The sequence below is a fragment of the Aotus nancymaae genome, unplaced genomic scaffold (assembly GCF_030222135.1).
Source record: "Aotus nancymaae isolate 86718 unplaced genomic scaffold, 86718_ANA_hifiasm-v0.15.2.pri h1tg000006l, whole genome shotgun sequence".
In the NCBI taxonomy this organism is placed as follows: domain Eukaryota; kingdom Metazoa; phylum Chordata; class Mammalia; order Primates; family Aotidae; genus Aotus; species Aotus nancymaae.
Window position 1 is genome coordinate 30766196 of NW_026988417.1, and position 22241 is coordinate 30788436.

A 22241-nucleotide genomic window follows, 5' to 3' on the forward strand; every position below is an offset into this window, starting at 1 on the left:
TAGGTTTGATATCAGGTAGCTACTTGGGGAGGCAGCCTTTTCTTTGTCTGCCTGCAGAGGCGCTGCTGGGCTGCTACAGATTCAGTGTAGCTGCTGCCTATTTTTCCTGCATCTTATATTTGCTTAGGAAAATTAGGCCAGCTTCTGCAATGGCAGCTGCCCTTTCCCACTGCCGAACTCGTTCGTTCCTGGATGCTCTCTAACTGATGTTCTGGGTGTGAAACTCTGCAGTGAGAGCTTTTTAGCCTGCTAGGCTTTGTGAGGGAAGACCCGTCCTGCTGTATGGCCTATTTCCCTGCGTTCAGTTCCCCTTCTTTCTGGAGGGTGGGTGGCTCCCTCCCCTGGCTTTTTGGCTTTGTCGGTGTCAGCCAGTGCTTCCACCTAGATCTATTCTGACAGCCCTGGAGCTGGCTGAAGTTGCTCTTCTGCCCTGTTCAGGCAGCTCACTGAGGCTTTTCAGCCTGGCGAAGATCTTCTATTCTGTGGGTTGTAGAGGGCTTGGGTGGAGAGCTGTATCCAAACTGAAGTCCCAGAGGGGGAGATCCCCCAGTCCTCCAGTCAGTTGCATGCACCACCTGGGTGGGTCAGTGTCCCGTCTTGCCTCAACTTGCCCTATTTGTTTAATACCCACTGTCCAACCAGACCCACAAAATGAACCTGGTACCTCGTTTGGAATTGTGGAGACCACTAGGCTTCTGTGTCTCTCTTGCTGGGAGCTGTTTTCTGGAGCTGCCCCTTATTCGGCCATCCTGGGACCCCGAAACAGGCTACTGAATTATTGAGTAATGAAAAATTACATAAACTGCTAAAAGCAGTACCTGATCAATTATGGTCAAAGTCCTCCACTGATATTGAAAAAATTATCTTGGCTGCCCCAATTAAAATCCAAATACACTGATCAAAGCTTCTTTTGAACCTAGAGCAATACCACCTAAGATCTAAGGCCTTGGAATAAATAACACATATCACTTTAGATTATATAGAAAGAGGCTGACTTATTCCCTACACAAGTCCGTATAACCCTCCAATTCTACCCATGAGAAAGGGTTGAATTGGATCTAAGAACAATTAACAATATAGTCGTTCCTGGCAATTCGGTAGTGCCAAACATCGTTGGCTGACATCTCATCTGAAGGTGAGTTCTTTACTATTATAGATTTATATGGTGTATTCTTTACATTTATGTTGATAAACACAGTCAGTTTCTCTTTGCCTTCACTTGGAAAGACAGACAATAAACATGAACACTCACGCCTCAGGGATACACGAAGAGCTCAACTTATTTCTTACAAGTATTGAAAAAGATATACTTTAATACAATATATGGATGATTTAGTTCGCTGTTCAGAAGATAAGCAACCTTTATAAGAGATGGGATTCACTTAGTACAACAAATGGCTTTAAAGGGATACAACATCTCAAAGGAAAAAGTTTACTTTTAAACTTAGGTCACCCAATATCAAATAAAGGCCTTTTCATTAATCTGAATAGAAGAAAATGGGATATGGACCTTTCCTGCCCAAAACTAAGAAACAACTAAGAGGATTTGTGGGGCTGGCAAAATAATAAAGAAATTAGATTTCATTAAAAAAAAAAAAAAAAAACCTCAGACTATATACACTCTTTCATTTCTTTCTTTCTTTTTCTTTTTTTATTGCATTTTAAGTTTTGGGGTTATATACACTTTTAAAATAAGATAAGCCAGGGACTCTGGAATGGACAGAGGAAAATTAGTTAACACTAGAAGCAATTAAAATAACAGGAATTTTATAGATGCCCCGGCCTTAGGACATTCAAATTATAATATTGCTTACATTTTTTTTATACCAGAGGTATTTCTGATCCCAAAACTTGGGGATCATAATAGACCTACATGATGCTATAGTCAGCAATTGCGTCCAGTGGCTAGAGGACTACCATCTTGCATGAGAGTGATAAGAGCTACTGCCCTGCTAGTAAAGCAACCAAATAAATAGTGATGGGATCGCCTCTCACTGTCTTTGTTCCACATTCTGTAGCACCATTTCTAAGTTCACACCACACTCAGCATTATTCAGTTAGCAGGTTGTCCTCTTATGAAGTCTGACTTCTTTCTGCACCTCATATAATCATCTCTGAGTGTGGTAATCTAAATCCTGTGATTAGGATCCTGAAAAACCATGTGATTCTATAACCTTAACTGATCAGTTTCTGTGTCTTAGGATAGACCTGCGCAAAACTCCCCTCAGTGGTACTAATGTTTGATTTACAGGTGGATCATCCTTAAAAGATGAACTTGGAATTTGTCATGTAGTTTATGCTATAGTGTCCTTAGCTGAAGAAATAGAAAGTGCTTATCTTCCCAATGCAACGTTGACTCAACAAGCAAAATTGATAGTATTCATTAGAGCTTGTCAGCTGGAAAAAGGAATAACTGCTAATATTCATACAGACAGCAGATATGCCTTTGGAGTCTTGTGACTTTGGAATGCTGTGGAAACAAATAGGGTACTCAATCTCTTCCGGTCAGTTTACAAAAAATAGACAACCTATTTCACAATTATTAGAAGCCATATTATTACCAAAATCACTAGCTGTTATTAAAATCCCAGATTATTACAAATTAGATCCTCCAGAAAGAAAATAAAATAAAACAAAACAACTAGGTGATAAGGTAGCAAAGAGGTTTGCTCTAAATATATCTAGGCAAGAAAAACCATCTGCATTAACTTTTAAAGAAACCCCTAATTTGACATAAAATTAGCTCAGTTTGGAGTTCTAAAAGCAGAACGAAAAAATCAGAAAACAAAAGGGGGAACATAGTCCCCTAAGGATAACATAAGGAATGGGCTAAATGACTTGCCTATACTTCCTACTAAATTACAGCCATTATTTTTTTTTAACCTATGTATGTGATTTAGCTCATTGGAGTCCTGATAAGATGGTTATATATCTTATGCTGGTATTTGGAGAAAGTTTCCAATAGTTTTGGAAACTTTCTCCAAATACCAGCATAAGATACACAGTCACTGCCATATATTCTCAAAACATCATCCAGGGAGACCTTTACATAGTTCTCAAGGACATTTTCTTTTACCTGAAGCCCCCATCAAGGTATGGCAATTAGATTTTATTAAGCTGCCCCCATCATAAGGATACAGGTATGTTCTAGTGATGATTTGTATGTTTCCTCATTGGGTAGAAACATTTCCATGCAGATTAATAGCCTTAGTGGTAAGTAAAATTCTCCTGGAAAAACATGATTCTGACTTAGGGAGTCCTTCTAGAACTTCATAGTGACAGAAATGCTTATTTCACCGGACATGTTATCTAGTCAGTAAGTAAGATGTGGCCAACTCTTCAACATTTTCATTGTTCATATCACCCTCAGTCATCTGGGTTATTAGAATGCACAAATGAAATACCTAAAACTCAATTCACAAAATAAACTAAAGCTTTTAAAATTCTGTTGCCAAAAGCTCTTTCATTGGTTTTGCTGAATCTTAGAAATGAGGTATCTCCAACTGAGGTAGTAACAGGTGGACATTTGAAACTATCACCAGGAAACTATGAATCTGTAATGCAAAAAAGACATATATAATGGCTTTATAAAATAACTAACTAAAAATAACAATTTTATAAATATGTATATATTTCTATGGTGAACTCTTGGGAACCAAAAACCTTAAAACCTATGGACTTCAGCCAGAAGACTTTGTCTACTGGAAATGACATCTTCTAAAGGAGTCTCATTAACCAAAATAGAAACGTCCCTAAGAGGTACTTTATGAAAAATTGTGCTGCAAAGCTAGAAGGCATAAACTCGTGGATTCACACTTCTCATTTAAAGAAGACTGAGCCTCCTGAATGAACTGACTTTCTGGAAGGTGATCTTTGATTTAAGTCAACATCAGGCCAAGAAAAAGACAGCTAAAGTAGATAGCTCTCCCATAATACCAGTCCAGGCCTGTGTCTGGTAAATAATGCTCATACTTATCTACTAGTGGCTATTATCATCATTGCTTTAGGTATCTTATTAATTGCTATTATTTTATATGATATAGAAAATTTCTTCCCCAGCTCTTTGGGAGGCTGAGGCAGGTGGTTCATTTGAGCTCAGGAGTTGGAGACCAGCCCGGGAAACATGGCAAAACCCCATCTCTACAAGAATACAAAAATTAGCCAGGCATGGTGGCACATGCCTATAGTCCCAACTACTCCAGAGGCTGAAGAGGAACAATTGTTTGACCCCAAGGAGGCAGAGGCTGCAGTGAGCCAAGACGGCACCACTGTACTCCAGCCTGGGCAATAGAGAAAGACTCTGTCTTAAAAAAAAGAAAAAAGAAAAATGTATTTCCATTCTAGTCTGTTGATATAATTTTTGTTTTAGGACTTTAGTAGGTAGTTCTTATGGTTGTTCCTTTGTCTCAACATGTAGAATGATATGATGATACTTTTATTAAACTATTCCAAAAGGTTGCTATTGGAGGAAACCTATCTGATGGTTGGATCTGTCATTTGATTCCTATTGTCATTGTTCATGACCAATATATGTCATTTATAATATCTGTCACTAATTTTTCAGATGTTCTTAATGCCATTACATATTCATCTCCCTTTGATCCGACTTTCCAAGTCTGAATTATTCATGAAACTAATGCTTCTATATGTTGTCTAAAACTATCTGCTATCAAATCTACTCAGAAGGAATTTGGCCCTGGCCTTCCCCATTCTATTCTTTATTGAATTAAGAAATGGATTTCTGAAAGCAATGAATATCTGCTTTGCCGGCTTTTTCCACTCATTTCAGATGATGTGAGCAGGTTTTTGCAAATATGCAAAAAAGGAAATCTCTGGTGGAACTTAATGCTCTCTTTCTTGTTAGTGAGGCCATTAATGAACGTCGCCTCAGAGGAGTTACTTGTACTCTCCCAGGTTATGTATTTGTATGTAGCATCAAGACTGATCGGCTACTCAAGGTGGGACACTCACATTGCTGCCTCCATAGCTGGTAAATAGATAGCTTATGCTTTTCAGGGCATTTTGTAACTCCCTTATACTTACATAAAAACATAAAATAAATGCTTTTCTCTCTCCATTACAGAGCCAAGTAAGAGGACTATGTTAGCAAAATATGATAATAACTTAGGTAAAAGTATTTTTGAAATACCAATCCTAAGTGCTAGAGTTTATATTAATAGAGATATGATTCAAAACCTATCCACCACTATTGGTCAGACAGATGAAGACACTGCAAAAGGCATTGCAACTCAACAAAAATCTTTGAACTCCTTAGCTTGGGTGGTAGTAAATAACAGATTTGCCTTAGACTATTGGCAGCAAAGGAAGAGTCTGTGTAATAGCACACACAACTTGTTGTGCCTATACTAACACCTACGGAGAAGTGGAGACTTGATTAGGAAGAATAACCCAACAGGCTAAATGGTTATAAGACATAAGAGAAACTGACCCTTTAAATGACTTGCCTAGTTGGTTACCCTGGGGGATGCTTTCTTTATTGCGTTCTGGTCCTCAAGTAGTTATTTTCATAATCATAAACATTGTTCTCATTTTTACAGTGATCAAACTACTTATGATTTGTGTTTCACTTTGCCTACAATTAGCAGCTAAAATTAGGGTAATGATTGATTAGAAAGCTGCCATAATTGAAAATATGTTCATGCGACCTGAACTGCACCCGTCAGTTACTTTGCTCCTGATGCCTTATAATCCAACCTTACCCCTTTTCCATTTTATAAATTAAACTATTCTTCCCTCCCTAGGACATGACTCTCTAGGAATATGAGTTCTTAGCAATGTGAGATTTAACTACACTCTAATTAAATACTGCTTCTGTGATGCTCTATTCTAAAGATCTTGAAGGAAAGGGGAAATTGTGGGGGGAACAAAAGGATAGTCTGTTTATTTGGGTTGACTTTGAGACCAAGTCATGGAGCATTGCCTCTTAATTACTGACCTTATGGTATACATTCACTTGCTTCTTTATTTTCTTGTACCTGGCTGACAGATGGTAACCTTGACTAAGATAAAAGACCCTTTGACTATTACTATCTTAAAATAGAATATTAACTGCACTTCCTGAAAGAAGCATTACAAATAGCCAATCAAAGTGCTGTACCTATGCATGAACCTTCTTTGAAATATGTTGAAATCCTGTTAAGCTTCCCTTATATAAGATCTTGCTTATATAAATGACCCTCAAAATTCTCCACTATGTAGCATTGAGCCCACGTTTTAGAGTCTGTGTCTTTCCAGATGGCCATTCTCAAATTTTGCACTTGAATAAACAAATATTTAATCATATTTCCTGAAACTTGTTAGTGAGGCTGACAGGTTCAGCAATTCATTCTTTTCTTTATTGTATCTACTTCTAGTGTAGATGAGTTCCATGTACATAATCTTCTTTCTAAATGAAATATTTAACTTTCAGTTTGGGTAGATCTGTATATATGATACTTCTAATATGAAAATATGAAATGTTATTTCTAATCTGATACAAAATTAGCAGAAAAAGACGCATGAAAAAACTAAACATATAATATGTAATTATAATATGATACATATAATTATATACTTGTCAACCTAAGAAAAGACATCAGAGAAAAGTATCTACTAATAAAATGAGTTTATTCAGGAGTAGGAAAAAATGATTATAATGAAGAAGTACAGCTTTGGCAAACATATGGGTATGCTTGAAGAGACTACATAGCCAAACCAGGGCAGATTTCAGCCTCTGTCTGCGGTACCTGTATACGATTTAAATACGTCATTCCAAAGCCTTGGTAATATAGCTGATTTTCCCAATTTTATCTTATTATAAAGAATGTACTTTCTTATTGCTATATTGCTATAAATATAAGAATGCTCATAAATAATTTTTCAATTATGGAGAGATCAAGTAGGAAGAAAAAGTATATGTTTTTACCTTTGTTCACAAAAGAAAAATTTACTTAGTTGTTGTCAATTATAGACATCCCGAGAGAGAAATTTTTCTTAAATCTGGAAAATAAAACATTTAATTAAAGAACTAACAGTGTTTTAAATTAAACTCATAAAAACATTACCTTAATCAGTTATTTAATTTCATGTAATTTTTTTTTTCTTCTTCATCTTAACAGTGAATTATTAATTCATCATTTTCTTCATTAGAGTTTTGGAGAATTTTTATTTAGTTCATTGATCTTAAATTTATCAGAATCCTGTATTCAAGAGTACTTGTTAGAGTCTTTTCCAAGAATCAGATTACAGATGCCTTTAAACAATATTGGAACAATAATCCTGAGTGATGACACTTAGCCTAGCTGTGGTTAAAAATCAAATGAGAATTCATTGTAAAAATTACAAGGAAATTTAGTTACTTTGGGGCAAATAACATAGTAACTAAAATCATTATTGATCACATAGATTTTAAAGAACTCTGTGTAGTTTTGGAAGCTTCATATGAATAATATACCCAGTATGTAACCGAAAGAAGACCTAGCATCACTTCCCACTTGAAGTTTTACATATCTACCCAACATCTCAAATAACCATGATTTAGTTCAGTATCTCTATTTTATAAACCTTTGAGAAGTCCTAGGACTCTCTTAAACATCTCAATATTGGTTTGAGATTTAAAAAAAATTATAATTTAATCATGAGAAAGCCTGCCAAAGATGTCAAAAGATCTAAAGTACTTAATCAAAATGGGATCATGACACCGTATTCTTTCAGTGCACTTGGCCAGCTGGAAATTGCGGCCATCGAAGCCTCTGCACAGGCTTCACCTGGCTCTGGGCTCGCCACTGGGCTGGCCCCACTCACTCTGCCCAGCAGTCTGTGGTCGCTGCAAAACCCACACTCAGCCCACATTTAGGCAGGGCACACTGTGACCTGCTTCCACCTTGGGTGCCAGCATCTGGATTAGGTGGATGCAGTAGCACCCCAAAACTCAGAGATGGCAGCAACCACAGAGTCCCAAGGGGTGTTACGGCTCTCGCCTGGGAATCCTGACGTCTGAGCCCCCAGGAACTGTTACAGCTCTCTCACCTTCCTGCCACCCATAGTGCAGCAAACAGGTGCGAGGTGGGGGGCTCATTTGTGTTACAGCGTATTCGTTCCCACCACTCACAGTGCAATCAAAAGGAGTGTGTTGTGCCCAGCAGTTTGTTCCCCGCGTTGCTCAGTGAGCTGGAGGGAGGGTTACCATGTTACGGCTCTTTCCGCCCCTGTCATTGCGTGGGTTCCAGGTTCTTGATCTGTGAATGACGTTGTGTGACCAAGAATGACCAGAGAGTGAGCAAGGCAGGGAAGAGTTTTATTGAGTGACAGAAAAGCTCTGGACAACAAGAGGGGACACAAAGTGGGTATTCAAAAGCATGTAGCCCAATGTGTGGCTGAGTCCAGAGTTTTTATGGGGGAGTGCATGCTGACTGGTCCTTAGGCAGGCCTGGAAAAATTACCATTTGATTGGCTAAGAGGCATCAAGGATGTTCTCACTCAAGTCAAAAACTGAACTGGTAGTTCATTCAGGCTTTAAATATTCTTTGGTTTGAAGGTCAGGTTTCACCAGGGACCTGTCCCTGTCTGCCTAGGAATTTGCTTCCTGCTGCTATCAATTACATGCCATTGTGAAATAATAGTAAGTCACTTAACCAGAGTGACAATCAAAAGATTTCAAAACAATACAAAAAGTTACATGTATATTTCAAAAAAAAAAAAAACTCTTTTAAAGCTCAGTTTTCCTAAGTAAACAAAGAAAAAAAAACACTAATGAAGACAACATGAAATACAGTAAATTATCTTATTAAAGTGTAAAATCTTTGTTTCTTAGACTAGTTACCAATAAAGTGAAGAAAAAACTCTGGTAGCACGGTTGTTTCTCCTTATAAAAAGCCCATTTAGATAACCTGAAAGTCGAACCTAATGAAAAGGTACTCGAATTCAATTAGATACAGGAAGAATGTTTGTCCAAGGTTATGAGTATACATAGTATTATAGAAGAATAATGTATGAGTGGAGAAATACATGGACCTTAGTAAAAGCATGGAAAATTTCGTGGTTACATGAAAAAATTCCGACATATCAAGGAAAGTCAAGAGTACATAATCAAGTGATACTGAAGGAAAACACTGCTCTAAACTATAAGGTTGCAGTTCAGAAGACTGAAAATTTGAAGAAACAGATTTCAGAATTAAACCAAACCTCTTGCAGTTTTCTTTTTCTTTCCTTCTTTTTTTCCCTTTTCTTTTCTTTCTTTCTTTCTTTCTTTCTTTCTTTCTTTCTTTCTTTCTTTCTTTCTTTCTTTCTTTCTTTCTTTCTTTCTTTCTTCTTTCTTTCTTTTCTTTCTTTCTCTTTTTCTTTCTTCCTTTATTTCTTTTCTTTCTTTCTTCTTTCTCTTTCTCCCTCACTTCCTCCCTCCCTCCCTTCCTCTCTCCTCCCTCCCTCTCTCTCTCTTTCTTTCTTTCTTTCCTACGGATAGACCAATATTATAAGAAAATCTTATTGCTCCAAACATAAATAAACAGTCTCTAGTCCTATACCAGTGCATCCCTGACACCAATGCTCAATTGTTAAGAAAACATATAAACGATTCCCTATTTCCAGCAACAAACCACAAATAAGACTCCCTTTACAAGACCCATCTTTCAAAAACTCTCCACAACTGGCTTAGACCTACCATTCTCTTAAACCCCTAGTCTTTGCCCTGCATTTCCCCCTTTTTTTATACTGAAAAAATCAATCATTTCACCTTAGGACAAAAATTCACTTTTTAATTATTTTCCCTTATCATTAAGAGAATAGAAAATTATTTCTCATGTAAAATTATTATTTTTGTGCTTTTTATATAGAAAATTACATATATTAATAAGAAAATTTAGCAACTGTAATTTTAAGTGAAAACCTAGGAAGTAATTTTGAACTGTTATCTCACATCTCATAAATATATCATTTATAACCTCTAAAAAGCATATTTTGTAGAATATTTTAATGTAGATAAGACATATTTTCTAATATTAATATATTCAAATTAATAACATACTTATGTTCACTAATTTATGTTTTTGTATTTTATTTTATTTAGAAATTATTATTTCATATTGCATGACTGCATTGATATCTCATGTACTCCATAAGCATATATATCTACTATGTACCCACAGAAATAAAAATAAGAAAACCCAAAAGCTTCAGAGAATAAATATCTATTACTTAAACATTTTATATTACATAAAATGTTCATTTGTGAATGAATATCCTATTTAAGTTAACCTATTTCCTTTTAACAATTATACCTAGATTATTTATGAAAACTGATATATTAAACTGAGTTTGTCATAATTTCAATTTTTTGTGTCAAAGAAAAACTCTCAAAGTTAAATCATTGTGCTTTATATGCATTGCACTCTCATCTATACATTTGTTTTTAGGTCAAAATCATAATTTTAAGATCTTAAGATATTTGTCAAAGACAAAAATAAACAGTCTAGTCAGCAAACCTATGCAAAAAAAAAAGGACCCAAACAATTCTGAAAACATCTTAATTTTTATCTTATCGACAAATTTAAAACCAGAATATGTTATATGAAGACAGTTGAATCCAAATTATATTTCTAACATAAAGGTCAAGGCTAAACTTTAACATTTTTTAGTTACCCCAGTAGGTAATTTTATAAAGACTGTGAACCAAATTTTGGGTAAAGTAGTAAGAATTAGTTACCAAAATATTGTACAAAGAATCGTTAACTGTGAAAATATGACAACATTATGTAAGGAAGCTTAAAAGATAACAATTATTCTAACCAGGTCCATATAGTATTATTTTAGTCTCAATTTTTTATCCTTGAAGATTAACAGTGTTGACTTTTCTTCAAGTATATGGAGGGAAGATGCCTATTACATACCAATTTCATCTTCTGCTTTTAAGAAACAGTGGTAATATCAAAATAAACATTTTTATACCTGCTATTTTTGAACTATCTTTACTTAAATAGTCAATATGCCAGAATAGCTGACGAATTTTGGACAAAGATAATTTAGTTCACAAAAGAATGAGAAAAAGACATAGGAAAGGGAGGGAAGACTCAGAAAAAGAGTCTCAGCCTGCTTTGAGACAATATCTTGCATGGAGGCAATTTTTGAATTTCGAATGCATTTAGAAGCTCCAAGTTTCCAATTGAAGTAAGTCTTTCACTTCGATTTGTTAATTTTAGAACCAGAGCATTTTAATTCAGCCCTAAGAGAGACAAGTTTGGGAAACTAAAAGACTCTCGAGAGGATCTATTGAATATCTAAACTAGTTTAGGTGTACTTTGCCCATTGATTTAAAAATGTGCACAAAAAAAGGATCATAATTTTTATATACATAGCTGACTGAGGTCCCAGAGGGAGAGTTTGTTGTATGCATTGAAATTTGGGGATTCCATTTTTATTTATCTTGATAAATGTTAAAACACAGAGAAGAAAGGCCTATCAACAATCAAAAGTATAAACATAAACAACTCAGAAAAAAATTGAAGTCAGAATAATACTCACCAAGACCAGAAAGATAAACAGTCTTAGTACCAGAAAGGGCTTGCCAGAAAAGACAAAAAGTGTAAAAGTCTTCATGGTCCGAGAAGGAATGCAAGGTTTTTATTAAGTTAGTGTTAACCAAACTAGATCCAAAATGAAGTCCTCAGAGAGCTGCTATCAAACAGAGGGAACTGGACCTGAGAGAAAGCTTACCTTGAGAGAAAAAGGTGAGCTGTGGAAGTGAAAAATACAAAGGACTCAGTTGTGGGTACTGCAGTCAGTTCCAAAAGTCACTGATTCCCTGGAAATTTCATCTTGCTTCAGAGCTACTTCTGACACCAGATTATATCAACCTAAACAAAAAAAGCTGTCGCAGAAAAATATGTCAGAATATGATGATTTTATTTGAGAGTATACAAAAAAGACTTATAATCTGGAGGCGCAGTCATCACAAGCCATGGGTGCATTCAAAGAAGGGAGGATAAAGGGCAGCTTTTAGCGACAAAAAAAGTAGATCCTCTAAGCTGCTTGGAATAGAGGTCTTTGGTTCTGGAGGCTCCAGGTTAAAATTGTCATCAGTCCATTGGTGGAGATGCCTTTACTGGGCAAGTGTTCTTTCCAGAGCATCTTTTTGAATTGCTGCAGACCTAAAGAAGAAAATCCTTCTAGAGTTATTTTAGAGAGTCCAAGACAATCCCTACCTTAGACATGCACGCATGAGCTGTCCTCCTTCCTGCTTTCCTAGCTCTAATTTGATTAGGGCCAAAAAGAATGCTTTTATTGTGGTATCTGCAACTTTCACATACTGTGTGTGTTGTATATATTAAATATGTGGTATTATATATCTTGATATATTTCCTATATACATATATACACACATGTACTATATTTATAATATACTGTATATCATGTATTTAACTGTTTCTAATGCATATTTCTCTGCTCACATATGTGCATATATGTGTTCAATTACATACTCTATATATTAATATGATATATAATGCATAACTGTAATATTCTGTATAGTCCATTTCACTCATTTTCTAATACATTTGTCTGCTTGAATGTATGTGTGATTAATAATATTGGAAAATATTCCAAATACATGAATTGAAATTGAAAATAAATGATTTATTTCAAATTATTAAAACCCTTGAACAAAAATGCAAAATCTACCCAGGCATTCATGGAATGATTTAAAATCCAGAGAAAATGAAATAAGGATTAAACTTGAACTATTCTGCAGAGGATAAAGATTTACTACGTGAATAGTTAGGAGTGTTTCAATTCAAGCAAAACATTAAATGATAGTGTCAAACTCTTAGCCTGGAGCGTATTTATCATCAAATTTCTTTTCTTGGTAGTAGCATTAAGGAAGCATTAAGAAAAGGATAAAGTACATTTAATACTGTAGGAAGAAAAAGTTAATGATCCTAAAAGATGATCATGGCTGCTTGTCCTTGAATATTTAAAATAATTTTTCTTACCTGGAAAGTTACAAAAATGCTTTTAAAATGTTATTGGATTTCATATGAGATGTAAATCCTTTAATTTCCCAAGAGCATTAAGTGGGCAAACTCACAAACCAGATTTGACTTTCATCGTTCTGTCTGCTTTTATGACTGACATCTATTACTTTTTTTTAGCGTTTATAAGATCAGTGCTGAAGGAGGCATTTATTTCTTCTGAAGACTTTTGCCTGCATTGGTAGTAACCTGTACCCGACCGAGCTCTACTTATGGCCTCAAGATCCAAACCACTTTGATTTCTCTTTGAACCAATTTAGACTGAGAAGCAGAATTTGCGTGCTCTCCCACTCAATGATTTATTTTCCAGAACAAAAGTTGTTGTATTAAAACTAATAAACGTCATTTTAAAAATTTATATTATTTTACACTTAATAACATTTACTACTTATTAATGATGTATGACTGAGGACAAAATTGAATTAACATAAATGCAAAAATATCTTTTTTATTATATACTATTTTCCAAATACTATGCATATTATTTCCAACACTATCTTCCCAATTTTAAGAAAGAAGCAGTTAGTCTTGACTGCTTACCCTGGCCTTTCATGTCTCTCTTTTGATAGAAAAACCAATCCTTGAGTTAAAACTGAAAGGAAGGCGGAGGCGGGTGGATCACGACGTCAAGAGATCGAGACCATCCTGGTCAACATGGTGAAACCCCGTCTCTACTAATGCAAAAAATTAGCTGGGCATGGTGGCACGTGCCTGTAATCCCAGCTACTCAGGAGGCTGAGGCAGGAGAATTGCCTGAACCCAGGAGGCGGAGGTTGCGGTGAGCCGAGATCGTGCCATTGCACTCCAGCCTGGGTAACAAGAGCGAAACTCCGCCTCAAAAAAAAAAAAAAAAAAACTGAAAGGGGGAAATTGGTGCTTTATTATCCCTTGAATTAATCCTAGCCCTAATATACACAGACATGTCAAGTTCTATGGATTCCCAAGGATCTGCATTTCTAAAATCATACACATCATAGGATAAAAGGCAGGGTATTTCTAAGGTCTTTAAATTCTGAAATAAACTATGTTCCTGTTTATTTTTTTATTTGCTTTTCTTTTCCTTTTTCATTTGGTTATTTCTTTACTTTTCTTCCTCCTTTCCTCTTCTCTGCCTCTCTTCCCTCCCTTCATTCTTTCCTTTCTTCCTTCTGTATCAAAGCCAATGAATCCTTTGTTTTTTTACAAAACTGGTCCCAAGGTTATCTAATCAGAATTTTGACTATTATGTAATACATTTTATTATACATATACACATTATCTCTTTATTTGGGGAGTTTGCTCTTAGTTAAGAAGAATTTCTTTGCACATTGCTTTATTTATTTTTAGTTTATTTTACTTTATTTTGAGACACTGTCTCACTTTGTCATTCAGACTGGAATGCAGTGGTACGATCGTGGCTCACTGTAGCCTTGATCTCCTTGGTGGGAAAAGCAATTCTCCCACCTCAGCCTACCAAGTAGCTGGGACTACAGGTGTGTGCTACTATACCTGGCTAATTTGTGTATTTTTTGTAGAGATGAAGATTTTGCCATTTTGCTCAGACTGGTCTCAACTCCTGAGCTCAAGCAATCTGCCCACCTTGGCCTCCCCCTAATTACTGGGATTACAGACATGAGCCACTAGGCCAGGCCTTGCACAATGTATTATTATTGTAAGAAAACCATCCTTTAGCAATTAAAATTTTTCTGTGGGTTTTTCTTTAAGTTTGCTGAATATCCCATCAAAACTCTAACTGGAGGGAACTAAACTTTATTACCCCAGAAGTGTACTTCATGAGCATATAATTATCATGTAGACCTTACATTGTACTTAAAACTTATTTAATGAGATACTTTATTACGGTATCTTTGTTACTAAATTTCCTACCTTATTTTGGGGTAATAAAATAGGTCATCATTATTTCCAGAAACTACAGCTATTAGAATGTAAATACCTGTTCATTTAAACTGAGTTAATATAGCATATATATTTAAAATGATTGATTCTCCTTAAATGAATAAAATCATCTTTAAATTATTTCTAAATAATTGATTCTAACTTCGGAGAATTCTGCTAGTCATTTGGATGTAATTACAAAATTAAAAGTTATCTTTCTTTCTCTTTCTCTCCCTCTTTCTCTCTCTCTCTCTCACACAGGCACGTGCGTGCACACACACACACACACACACACACACACCACTCTCTCTCTTTCTCTCTCTCGTCTCCCTCTCCCCAAGGCGTTTAAATGTCTGAAAGTTGCCCTATCTTGCAATATATTCTATAATTACAAATTAAACTCTAGCCAGTAATTATGGTATTTTCTTTCACAAAACTCTCTCTCCTTTGAAAAATACCGTTTTTTGATATTATGTCTGGTAGGGAAAAATACATACTTAATTTATTTCTAATCCCGAGAACCTCAACAGATGAAGAGTTTAAGGAATCATAGTTTGTCAATGTGTTTCTAAAATATTTTGTCTATGGTTATAGCCATTTTCTCTGAGACCTACTCTTAACTTTTCTGTTCCACAGAATTTTGGCTTCAATGTCTATGTTCTTCTGTGAGCTATGCTTCCTGCCACTGCAGATAGGAGTTACGTCTTAGAGAACTTGGTTTCCCAGGAATTGCTCCATCTAAAACACAGTAAGTCATAAAAATATTTTCTGAACACATACGTGAAGGGACAATATGGACTGATTCATTTTAAGATTCAAATAATACCTCTTCTACATTAAAATGTTACCCTTACGGGAACTAGAGGTGGTTAGGTGAGATGAACAGGATTTTCCACAATGAGTTCATTGTTTAATTTGTGCGATGTGATGACCATAATTATCTTATTGGTCCTTAATGGTTCTGCCCTTTGGAATCAGCTGTTCTTTGGAGTTGACACAATTGGACTCATTCCTGTATTCAAACACTCATGGACACAATAAATTACATGCCTGGTATATCTGGTGGAAAGTTACCCACTAGCCTTCTGCTCCCCCATGCCTTGAGAAAGTAACCATCACTACCCCAGCTGACCCCCTTTGTGAAATTTGCCCTTCAACTAATATTTATGGTGGCTAGGACTCACCATTCTTCCTTTTACTATTTATAAGCAGTTTGAATGAGAGGAGAAAAACATTTGGGTATAGTAATTATGTTGAATTGCATAGTTATACTAAACAGAAGGAATTACAGTTTAATTAAATTGAATGCTCAAATAGAATTATAATTTTATTATTTCAATAACAACAAATATTAGTTGAAATGTAAATATGGGGTTATCTCAGATTAAAAAAATAGATAAGTTACTACTTTTTAGAAATCAAATGTGACTAAAAGTCATGCAGATTCCAATATAATTCAGCCTTCCGAGAGTTAGTAATTGCTATTTTTAGATTTCAAAAAGTTTGATAAAAAGTGTCCATGCAAAAGGGACTGACTTGAATTGTGAGGTATCTACGCAATGGATACGTATGGATAAACCTGTGTTATACACACTTGAGCTTTCTAAGTTCACTCAGTCTCAGATAAAAAGTGGTGCTAAAATAATAGTAATAGAAAAGCGATTTGCAGTAAAATGTGGTCTGGTTCTCTACTAGTCTCCCTAAAATTAAAAGCTATTAAACCAAACAAACTATATGAGGCAAATGTTTTTGGGCACATGAGAAAGCGGACTGTCACAATGTGAACTCTGAATTTGCCTCAGATTTCTACCCATGGATAATTTCCTGGCTGTGGCACACAGCTGTGGCACATCCCACGGATGTCCTGCTAAGCAAACGGGCAGAGCATAGATTGGGGCTGCCGATGTAGTCTCCAGAACATGACATGGAAGAAAACTTGTCAAACATATGCCTAGCTTGTGTGAACATCTTCAGTGACAGAAAGCTCATTGCATCTTTGGACCACTCTGATTATTACTAGGGAACTGAAATCTATATCTTTATTGCTATAGCTGGTCTTCATCATCCTGACTCCTGTCAGTTGTCTAAACACCTTGGTGGTTGGTGCAGATACCCCTTAGACATTAACTCTTAAAATTAGCTCCTCATCCATCTGCTTCGGTCATCTCTAATGCTATCTTCTCACTATGTAAAAATGTTTTCTGGTGGACCAGTTGGTTCTTTATTTTTTCTTTTCTTCACCCAATCCTCTATCAAAATGTAAACATCATTCCCTTCTATTATTCTTACTATGATGGAGATTTTAATTTTTCTCCTTCCTAATAGTAAACCCTTTGGCTTGAATGGAAGATTAGGTATAATTTTCTGTTTCATGATGAGAAATGTTATAACAAATGAAATAATATTTCTGAAAGGTTTTTTCTACACTAGATGTTATTTTTCAGTATTTAAAATTTTGTTTTCCCTCATTCTCAAAATGGTTTTTAATAACTAAGTCACTGGAACTCTGAGGGGTATCAAGGGAACACTAATGAACAATAATGTGGTTCTTGACATTATAAAACCTCGAGTTTGGTGGTAATAGTAGACATTGAACAGATAATCACACAATTGATTAATTACAATTGTGTTAACTAGTGAGATGGGGACAATGCAGAGAGACAGTCTAGTCTGAAGGGTCACAATGGACATTATGTCACATATATATTTACAAAATACTTGAAAGGCTTCACAACTTACATAAATTACTTGCAAAATTTATCATAGAAAGAAATTTTAGTATCCAGTTGCAGTAAATGAAGTTATTGACAAGTACAGTTTTATTTTATTTTTATCTTTTGCTTTTTTTCTAACTAATGAGAGATAGACTTAACTAGGTAATCACAATTACCTTATCCATTAAAATTTCTGTTTTTTATTGAAGTAATAGTGAGTAGTAAATAGAGAGTAAGCCATGAACATTGTCTTTTTAGATAGATAATAACCGTAATAGAAATAAGATTAATATATGTGCCGGTATTATGCTAAGCTTTCTCTTGCTCTTATTCTTTCTCTTTTTGCTTCCCACCCTCCCTTCCTCTCTCTGTCTCCCTCTTTCTCTTTATATCTTTGTAATTGTATTTAATTCAAATAATAATGTAATATGTAAGTAGCATAAATTTCCTTATTGCTCAAACAGGCAAACTTAGACTTCTGAGACTTTAAGAAATTTTCTCAGGACAACCAAATCCTTAAGTGGCTTAGGACAAAATTCAAATTCATTTGCCTCTGTTGAAAAGTCTATACACTTACCTAATGATTTGTGGTTTCACAAACCTATATTAAATGCTTACTTTGAACTAGGGGCTACTTTAAGCAAGAAGGTAATAAAGATGAATTTGATATGTGCCTTGATGGCAATGTAATGTTGTAGAAGTAAAGGAGTGTACCCACTTCCTAAAAGAGAAGAGTAGCATTGCCTAATTACCTGGAGTTTGAAGGTGCAAAAGGTTTCACAGAAGAGACACTCGTAAGCTCAATCATGAAGAAAAGTCAGAGTTTGCCCTATGGAAAATAGCTGCATGTGCAAGATAATGTAGACAGGAGGAGTAACAAATATTATAAAGTATAATTGGGGAATCATAAGAAGCCATATGCAATCAATTATAGAATACATTATTAGAACATGTTCTGGAAAAAAAATAATACAGAACGCCAGAGAGCCTGTATTCTTCTAAGTAATGATAGAGTTGTAAGTAATTCAATTTAACTTAATTACTTGTTGATTTTCAATACACAGATTAATTGTATATATTCTTAATTTTGTTTTAAATACTCAAGAAATCTGCTGCTTTAATTTCTTTCTTAATATGCGATCTATCTAAACCTCAACTTGGAAAATTTCCTCAATTGCGAGGAAATGTACATGTCTTTTGAGGAAAGAGAAATAGATGGCACAAAGTAATCAATTACACAAATTGAGGTTTCAGGTTTGCTTTTTCTGTCTATTTGTTTATTAAATGGGTTTGAAAGAATTTGTCTGACATGAAATCAAAAGAGGTCTGTAGGAAGTGTATTATCTATTTCATGACAATGCATAATGAGCTACTGAATGAAGGATTAGCTACCTCTGCCATTTGAATAGTCAAAGAGAATTTGTATTTATTTTACTGTCAGCAGAACACAGCAAATTAGATATGTATTCTTTGCATATTTTGACATTCCAAAAGTTTTTTTTGTATATAACCTCTAAAAGTTATATCACAAACGAATATTACTTGTCCTTCTAGTTTAGCATATGATTCTATTACAGAACATTTGTGTGTATACCAAAAACCCGTTTGAGCAACTGCAATTTGCTTCTACCTGTGACTGTGACAATACTGACTTAAACCATCAACCTTTGTTAATTAGCCAATTATTTCCAATGGGGACATTATCTTCCTATTTATAAAGACTGAAACAACAGAAATGAATAAATGCTGCATGGTAAAGGGGAGATTAAAACTACATGTTATTATGGACTGAATTGTGTACTTTCCAGAAATTCATATGTTGAAGCCCTAACTCCAGATATGACTGTATTTGGAGGTGGGGCCCTTAAGTAAGTAATTGAGGTTTCATGGGGTTGTAGGAGTAGAACCCTAATTCGATAGGACTAGTGTCCAGTGTTTATATAAGAAGAAGTGATGCTAGGGATCTCTGTCTCTCTCCCAGTGCTCACAGAGGAAAGGCCATGTGAGCACAAACTGAGAAAGTTGTCTGCAAACTAGAAAAAGAGAACTTAGCGGAAACGAACGCTACTGGCACCACTTGGACTTCCAGCCTCCAGAACTGCAAGAAAATAAATTTCTAGTGTTTAAGCCACAGTGGCATTCTTGGGGTAGCCCTAGAAGAAAAATACAAATGATAATTACCCATTTTTGAAGACATAAGAATGAGTAAAACAGCCCTATAGCCTTGAAGGTCTCCAATAAAGTGGACTTGGGGGTTTGCAACCCTGTGTGAATGGGCTTATCGTACATAGAATCTGTAAAGTGGATTTAACTCTATAGAACTAGGCTTTATGTAGCTCTGATGAAACCTAGTGTTGTTCTACTCCAGACTGGCATCAGTGCTTACTCTCTAAATCCACCTTACTGTTAACCTCTTGCCTATGAATCACCAGCAAACCAGTACTAGGTGCAACTTATACAGTTGTTTCCCTACTTAAGTTGCCAAGAATTTGGAATAATGAACTCACTGACTTCTTTAAGATTACAACAAAATTACACATAAGTAATCAATGCCTATACTTATTAGCTAGCAGATTGTTTAGAGTAAATGATTTGGAAAAAGTCAAGTACTTGTGTTACCGCTTTTGGCATTTTGTCTTTGAAACAGTGACTTTCTAATGGCCAGTTTAATTTATCAATAGGTTAAGAAATTATAACAATTACTGCTTGGATTTTGTGGTCATTAAATGAGAAAATTACATAAAGCAACTAGTATAGTGCCTGAAACATAAAGAAAGCTCCATCAATGCTTGATACAAATCATTATAGGAAATAAATGTACAGCAATATCCATCTTGGTATATGTAGAGACATATTACATTTTCTTCCATTATGGTTATACTTCCTGTAGTTTTATGTCTATTATTTCCTAAGAAGAATTTAAGTCAAATATTTGAATGTGGTATTGAGTAGAGCATTACCCTGGAAAGTAAATAACAGCGATATTTTAAAAAAAATAAAAACACTGAAATCCTAGTAAGTATTTACATGTTTTAAACGTACCATTCAAGAAAATCATAGCATCAAATCTTATTGCCAAATCCCATAACCAATAATAACCAGTTCATGACTTAATAGTATTCAATATAATTATATTCATATTACATTAAAATCTAGACTCTTGAATATTATGGCAAATTAAAATTATAAACAAATAATTCTATCAATGTGACATGGAAGAATTTTCCCCCTGTGGCTATTGTTAATAATTACAGCCATAAGAAACTTAAAATAGTCAATATTTTATCTCATTTTGCTCTTAGATCAAATCTGTGAAGGGAGGTATTATTTCCATTTCAAAAAGGAGAGATTTAAATCTAAGAAAATTCAAGTCTTTCATCCAAGTTTGCTATGCAGTGGCAAGGTTGTAAGGAAAATCCAGGACTATATAAATTCCAAAGTGTGTTTTCCTTTTATTGCTGCTAAAATTTAGATTTGACAAAGTGCGTATCACACATAATTCTTTTTTAAATATGTGTTTTAAAAATTGTTTTAATTTCATTTATTACAACTGACATTGGAGTATCTGTAAATTGTTTTTATTGATAACATGTCTGGAAGACAGGCCAAGTATAATGACATTAGCCTTTACGATAATGACTAAAAAATTCTAGTATATTAAATATCAACATTATTTGTAATATATGTTTATTTCAAAATATAAAATAAATATTCTATTTAAAACAATACGGTTAGTTAAATAGTAGGATTAGTTTCTGAAGCTCAGAACTCAGATAAAGCTAATCTTTCTCACATGTGAAATTACGTGTTATGCCAAAGTATAATGTAAGTTAACTTTAGAACACCAAAATTATAAAGAAAATTGAGTCATTAAATTACCAAAGATAGAAAAAAGCATTTTTTAGCAGAATTTGTCTTCTGTTCAGATAATTATTTAAAGATAAGGTCAAATATTCCAGATTTTTTACAAACGCAGATAATTAAGGTAGGTGATGCTAACACCATTAGACTTGGTTCTTTGGTGATTAGATATTAAACGTATTCCAAGAGACTCTCTTGTCCAGTCGATGGAAGAACATGCAAAAGGTGAATAAAATGTATTATTTTACCTAGTTTACATATGATTAACCTTTAATGAAGAAGATACTGGATCAAGTATTGCTTTCAAATTAACAGGCATTCACTTTAAAATCAAAGGAATTTCTTGACTAGCAATGTGAATGGAATATACATTTCATATAAAATGTTTTCCTCGGTGGCATTTAAACCACTGACTTTGACAAAGATAGATCCTAAAAGTGTATAAAAATAAATGAAAACATATGAAACCATGAATTAGATGAACAATTTCAGGATCTGAACAGGGTTGCTAGATAAAATACAGGATACTCAGTTAAATTTGAAGAATTTTTAAGTAAATTTACTGGCTGAGTTGTGCTGCCCCTCCACCCTTCACCACTATCGTACATTGATATCCTGTGCCTGAGGATCTCAAAGAATGAAACTGTATTTGGAGACAGGGCCCTTCAAGTGGTAATTAAGTTGAAATGAGATCACTGGGGTAAGTCTTTATCTTGTATGACTCATCTTACAGAAGACGACATTTGAGCAGGGGTATGTACAAACGAGAAGA